Source organism: Bubalus kerabau, chromosome 4 (assembly GCF_029407905.1).
Source record: "Bubalus kerabau isolate K-KA32 ecotype Philippines breed swamp buffalo chromosome 4, PCC_UOA_SB_1v2, whole genome shotgun sequence".
NCBI classification, from domain to species: Eukaryota; Metazoa; Chordata; class Mammalia; order Artiodactyla; family Bovidae; genus Bubalus; species Bubalus kerabau.
Window position 1 is genome coordinate 60,641,894 of NC_073627.1, and position 8,009 is coordinate 60,649,902.

Consider the following 8,009-nt stretch of genomic DNA (forward strand, 5'->3'; position numbering starts at 1 on the left):
ACCCGAACTCTTGCATTGGGTTCTTCACCCCTGGTGTCACTTGGGAAGCCCATCTATAGAACATTCCTTTCAAAATTGACAGAATACATATCCTATTCTACTACACATGAAACATTCTCCAGACAGATCACATCCAAGGCCACAAAACAAGTTTCAATAATTTTAAGACTGAAATTACATTGAGCATCTTTTATAACTACATGGTATGAAATAGAAATCAAACACAGGAAATAAATGAAAAAAATCCAAACACCTGGAAACTAAGCCACATGCTACCAAAAATCAACCAATCAACAAAGAAATCAGAAGAAAACAAAAATGACTTCAAGTGAATGAAAATAGGCATACAACTTTGCAAAATCTATGAGACATATCAAACGCAGTTTTAAGAGGGAAGTTTATAGTGAAACAGGCCTACTTCAAGAACATGAAAAGAATCTCAAATAAATTTAACTTTCCACCCATAGGAATTAGAAAAAGAACCAAAAATCTCAAAATAAGAAAAAAGAATAAAATAATAAAGATCAGAATAGAAATAAAAAATAGAAACACCAATAAAATGGACAACCAAGAAAAAATGGACAAATTCCTAAAAATGTATACTCTGCAAAGACTGAAACAAAAACAAATAGAAAATATGAACAGACCAATTACCAGTATAAGACAAAAACAAAACAAAACTGCCAAAAAACAAAATTTCAGGACCAGATGGCTGTACAGAGGCATTCTATCAAAAATTTTAAAGAAGGTTAATGCTTATCTGTCTCCAACTACTCCAGAAATATGAAGAGGAAGGCATTCTTCCAAACTCATTTTAGAAGGTCAGCCTGATGTTAAAACCAAAGATTTTACAAAAAAGAAACTAACGGGTCAATATTCCTGGTGAATGTAAATACAAAACTCCTCAACAACTAACTTCTCAACAATATTAGTAAAACAAATTCACTCACCTATAAAAAGGATCATATATCATGATCAAGTGGGATTTATTCCAGGTTTGCAAGAGTCTCAATATTAGGAAATCAATGTGATACACCACATCATGAAAATGAAGCATAAAAGTCACCTTATCATTTCAATAGATGCAGAAAAAGCTTTTGACAAAATTTAAATGCATTCATGATAAAAACTCTTAACAAATTGGTGTAGTGGAAACATATAACAGTAAACACCATTTATGATAAAGTCACAGCTAACATTATACTCAATGACAAAAATTGAATGCTTTTCCTCTAAGACAAGAAGCAAGACAAGGATGTGAGCTCTCATTAATTTTATATAACATGATATTGGGAGTCCTAGCTGTAGTAACCAGATGATTAAAATAAAATTAAATTAAATGCATCCAAACTTGAAGAGAAAAAATAAAACTGTCACTATTTGCAGATGGCACAATATTATTTATTGAAAACCCTAAAGACACTAACAAAAACTATTAGAACTAATAAATGTGGTACAGTTATAAAATATAAAATTAATATATAGAAATAAGCTGCATTTCTATACACTAAAAATGAACTATCTGAAAGAAAAATCAAGAAAACAATTCAATTTGCAATCAAAGCAAAAAGAATAAAATGCATTGGAATAAATTTAACCAAGTGGGTAGAATGCGTGTACTCTGAAAACCATAAGACATTGATGAAGGAAGCTGAAGATGATACAATTAGATTAAAATATATCCTTTATTCATGGATTTGATTAATTAATATTGCTAAAATGTCCATACTCCTCAAAGTGATCTACAAATTTAATGAAATCCCTATCAAAATATAGCATTTTTTACAGAACTAGAACTAAAATTTGTATGGAAACACAAATTACCCTGAATAGCCAAAGAAATATTGAGGAAAAAAAAGAACAAAACCTGATATATTACAGTCCCAGACTTAAAACTATATACAAAGTTACAGAAATAAAATGTGTGGTACTGGCACAGGTAATGGACACTAGGTCAATGGAACAGAATAAAGATCTGAGAAATAAACCCTCACACATCTCACACATATGGTCAATTAATCTAGGACAAAAGAGGCAAGAATATAAAAGAGGGAAAAGACAGTTTCCTCAATAAGTGGTACCTGGAAAACTGGACAGTTCAGTTCAGTTCAGTTGCTCAGTCATATCTGAGTCATACCCTTTGCGACCTCATGGACTGCAGCATGCCAGGCTTCCCTGTTCATCACCAACTCCGAAAGCTTGCTCAAACTCATGTCCATTGAGTCGGTGATGCCATCCAACCATTTCATCCTCTGCTGTCCCCTTCTCCTCCTGCCATTAATCTTTCCTAGCATCAGGGTATTTTCCAAAGAGTCAGTTTTTCTCATCAGATGGCCTAAGTATTGGAGTTTCAGCTTCAGCACAAGCCCTTCCAAAGAATATTCAGGGTTGGTTTCTTTTAGAATTTACTGGTTTGATCTCCTTATAGTCCAAGGGACTCGCAAGAGTCTTATCCAATACCACAGTTCAAAAGCATCAATTCTTCAGCTCTCAGTTTTCTTTATGGTCCAGCTCTCACATCCATAAATGACTACTGAAAAAACCATAGCTTTGACAAGATGGAAGGTTGTTGGCAAAGTAATGTCTCTGCTTTTTAATATGCTGTCTAGGTTTGGCATAATTTTTTTCCCAAGGAGCAAGTGTCTTTTAATTTCATGCTGCAGTCATGGAAAACTGGGCAGTTACTCGCCAAAAAAAGAAAGAAACAAATTAGAACATATTCTTTCACCGTAAAAATTAACTCAAAATGTATTAAAAAATTTACATGTAAGACCTAAAGATGTGAAACTCGTAGAAGACAATATAGACAGTATGCTCTTTGGCAGTCTTAGCAATATTCTTTTGAATCTGTCTCCTCAGGCAAGGGAAACAATAATAAAAAGAAACAAATGGAACCTAATCAAACTAAAAAGCTTTTGTCCAGCAAAGAATACCATCGACAAATGAAAAGACCACCTGCTGAATGGGAGAAGATATTTGCCAATGATATATATCATAAGGACTTAATATTCAAAATATATAAGGAGTCATACAACTCAACATCAAAAGAAACTAAACAATCCAGTTAAAATGTGGGTAGAGGACTTGAATGGGCATTTTTCCAAGGAAGGTGTATGATGGCCAATAGACACATGAAATGATGCTCAACATAATCATCAAGGAAATGAAAATGAAAGACACAATAAGATACCATCTCACACCTATTAGAACGTCTATTATCAAAAAGACAATAAATAACACGTGTTGGTAAGGGTGTGTATACAAAGGAACCCTAGTACACTGTTGCTGGAAATGCAGATTGGTGCAACCACTATGGAAAACAGTATGGAGTTTCCTCAAATAATTACAAATAAAACTACTATATGATCCAGCAATTAGACTCCTGGGTATTTATCTGAAGAAAATGAAAACACCAATTAGAAAAGATATAGATACCATTGTGTTTGAAAGTGAAAGTGAAGTCGCTCAGTCGTGTCCGACTCTTTGTGACCCCGTGGACTGTAGCCCACCAGGCTCCTCCGTCCATGGGATTCTCCAGGCAAGAATAGTGGAGTGGGTTGCTATTTCCTTCTCCAACCATAGTGTTTACAGCAGCATATTTACATTAGCCAATATATAGATGCAATCAAAGTCCATCAAAAGATGAATTTATAAAGAAGATATGGTGTGTGTGTGTATACATATAAACACACACACACACACACACACACACACACACATGCATATAATCAGTTCAGTTCAGTCGCTCAGGAGTGTCTGACATTTTTTGAAACCCCATGGACTGCAGCATGCCAGGTTTCCCTGTCCATCACCAACTCCCTGAGTTTACTCAAACTCTCATCCATTGAGTCGGTGATGCCATCCAACCGTCTCATCCTCTGTCGTCCCCTTCACCTCCCACCTTCAATCTTTTCCAGCATCAGGGTCTTTCCCAGTGAGTCAGTTCTTTACATCAGGTGACCAAAGTATTGGAGTTCCAGCTTTAGCATCAGTCCTTCCAGTGAATATTCAAGACTGATTTCTTTTAGGATGGACTGGCTGGATCTGCTTGCAGTCCAAGGGACTTTCAAGAGTCTTCTCCAACACCACAGCTCAAAAGCATCAATTCTCTGGTGCTCAGCTTTCTTTATAGTTCAACTCTCACATCCACACATCCAACTACTGGAAAAACCATAGCTTTAGCAATGTCTTTTTTTTTTTTTCCTGATATTTTGTAAAATCTATTGTAATAGATTTACACATATATGTCACATATATGTTTTATATATGTATGTGTGCTATATATATAATAATAATACCATAATATTTAAACAATATATTTAATATATATTATTATATCAATATATTAACAATGCAATTAATAATTGTATCATTATAATGTATATAATAAAATTAATATATATATATAAACATGGTATTATTATTATATTATTATATATAATGAATATACATATATAAAACATATATACAAAATATATGTATAAAATTATTGCAATATTTCTCAACCATTAAGAAGAATGAAATAGTGCCATTGGTGGCAACATGAATGTCCACGGAGGGACACTTGGTGAAACAAGTCACCCTATGTTTACATTTGTATTTGGAATCTAAAAAACAAACAAAAACTGAACCAATATAACAAAACAGAACCAAACTCACAGGTACAGAGAAAAAACTAGTGGTTACCAGAGAGAAGAAGGGTGGAGAGAGTGGTGAAATAGGTGAAATGGGATTTAGAAATACAAGTTACCAGTTATAAATCAATGCTACAAGGATGCAATGTGCAGCAGAGGGGATGTAGCCAACAAAATAACTTCTATGGTATTCAATCTTTACCAATTTCGAATTACTGTTATACACCTGGAAGTGTAAGTAAGTCATGCGTGTGTGGTAAGTTGCTCCAGTCATGTATGACTCTTTGCGAACCCATGCACCATAGCTCTCAGGCTTCTCTGTCCATGGGACTCTCCAGACAAAAATACAGGAGTGGACTGCTATTTCCTTTTCCAGGAGAATCTTCCCAACCCAGAAATTGAAACAGCATCTTTTATGTCTCCTGCATTGGCAGGCAGGTTCTTTACCACTACCACCACAACTAAGATAAAAACATATGGTACAACTGAACAAAAGGTGGTGAGGGGGTGAGGAGTGGCTCATTTCTGCAAACCTAGCAGTATCAGAGTAATCAGAGGACTTAACTTTAAGTGCATCTACCCATCCCATGTCAATACCCTAACTCTCCCCTATCCAGGCCCTGACTTTAGCAAAGGAGGCTTACTGAGGCTGAACGTTCAGCCTTCTCTGACATTGTTACTCCTATAATGGAGTCCTGTGCCTAGTCCTTTTTTGCCTTTTCATACTGTTCATGGGGTTCTCAAGGCAAGAATACTGAAGTGGTTTGCCATCCCCTTCTCCACTTTTTGTCAGAACTCTGCACTATGACCCATCTGTCTTGGGAGGCCCTACATGGCATGGCTCATAGTTTCACTGACTTAGACAAGGCTGTGGTCCATGTGATCAGTTTGATTAGTTTTCTGTGATTGTAGTTTTCATTCTCTCTCCCTCTGACAGGTAAGGATAAGAGGCTTACAGAAGCTTCCTGGTGGGAGTGACTGACTGGGTCTTGTTCTGATGGGCAGGCCATTCTCAGTTAATCTTTAATCCAATTTTCTGTTGATGGATGGGGCTGTGTTCCCTTCCTGTTGCTTGACCTGAGACCAAACTATGATGGAGGTAATTAAGATAATGGCGACCTCCTTTAAAAGTCTTGTGCACACTGCCGCACTCATTGCCCCTGACCTTGCAGCAGACCACTGCTGACCCATGCCTCTGCTGGAGACTCCTGGACACTTACAGGCAAGTCTGGGTCAGTCTCTTGTGGGGACAACAATGAGATGGTTGGATGGCATCACTGACTCAATGGACATGTTTGAGCAATCTCCAGGAGTTGGTGATGGACAGGGAAGCCTGGCATGCTACAGTCCATGAGGTTGCAAAGAGTTGGACATGACTGAGTGACTGAATTGAATTGTGCCTAATCTTTAGCCCTGATTGTCCACCAACCACAGATGGGAATGTCTATAATGAAGCCAAAGAGGCCCTTCTAAACTTCACAATGTACTTTATATTGCTGATTAGTATATCTAAGCTTATCATTTGCACTTTAAATGAATTAAAATACTTAACAACACACATCCATTACCATCATCCTTATATTCTTTTCTCTATACTTCTCAAATGCAAGAGACATTCCCCAGACAGTACATTCCCTCCACACTTTCCAGTCTCTTTTCACTAGCAATGACATCTTAAAAATTGTGAGCCACAATGCATCAATACCTCACCTATCACCAGTGACGGGGTTCCCATTACAAGAGATCCAAGCTCATCTTTAGAATCTACTCTTTAAGATTTGTTCTGGCACCAATGGTATTCTGTCAAATTCCTGAGTGTCTGAGACAGGGACTTTTGGACAATCAATTTATTGAGAGAGTGGTCTTAAGAGAAAGGTAAATGAACAAAGCAGAAAAGAACAAGATAAAAGCTAAGCAACTGTGTGGCTTTAGCTGGAAAGAAACTTCAGTCAGATTCTGCATGGAGTTCTGGAGTACTAATTACCCCACAGAGCTGATTCTACATGGAAGAAAGGAGGGGTTGAGATATATATATATATATATATATATATATATATATATATATGCTGCTTCAGTCAATGATTGTCTTTTGGTTCCCCCTGGGGGCACAGGCATAATTTCCTTAGTAAGGTGACTGTGTTTGGTCAAAGCTACAACAAAGCCAATGCTGTAGACAAGAGGCAACGTTTGCAACCAATATAACAACCGGGGGATGGACACACTATTTCAGTAAAGAGAATTCAGGAGGCATGCCTACAGGTTTCATTACTTAGACAGTCACATTCAATACACGGTAAGCAGGAGAAAGGCAACTGGGGACCAAATGACTTAATACTACTCCTACCATTCCATCTTCTATCAGTGCCTCCCATCAGCTGAAAGCAGTTGGTTGCAGAGGGAGACTGTGCCTGTTGATACCTTCCATAAATGACATCAGCAGGGAGATGCAGTGGAGAAAATTATTCTGGAGGGGAAATGAAAAATGTCTACTACTCAATGTTTCAATCACTAATCACTCAAATATATGCTTTTATCCTAGTAATCAAATATATAAAAACTAAAACAAAATTTAAGTACCTCTATTCAGCCTTCAAATTCAACAGGATAAATCCATGTTTGAGAATTCTTATACATTTTGATGGGAAGGTAAATAAGAAAAAAATTCTGAATGAAAGTTTGGCAATCCATTTCAAATATTTTAAAATTACATGTAACATTTAACTTGGAAATTATACAAACAAATTTACCATATGAAAATGTTATGGAATTTCATAAATATTTATAGGAATTCCATCTAAGAAAAATATCATAGAATTTGACAGAAATTTAAGTCTTAGAGGAGTCATTTCCTACGATTGTTTATAGTAGGAAAATACTTAACAGTAGATATTTAAGAGAAAAAACATGTTTCAAACAGTCAGTATAGAATTGTCAAATTTTATTAATTTTGAACTTTTGGAAGTAACAAGATTTTTAAAAAGCTAATGTTTGGCTTACCTTTACAAATGGGGAAGGTAAATTGGGTTTCAGTGTGCAAACTTAAGTTCAAATATTAGGAGGAAAAAAAGATAAATAACCCTGACAGAAAATAAATCAAAACACAATTTTTGAGGCAACCTGTGCTAAAAATCTGAACTCTTGATCAATTATTTCTCACAACCTGAGACTTAAAAAGAAGCCCCAATCCATACCAAGCTTCATATATAGGAGTATCCTCATCAAGATAAGTGCAAAAAATATTTTCTAATCTCAGAAGCCTGCAAAATGTCTTTAAATCTTTCAAGTTTTCAAGACATCACAAGAGCAGTGACATTTGTATTTTACCCAGGACTATTTTCCCAGCTTTGCTCAGAAAGCAGTTATACTTCTGTTCTG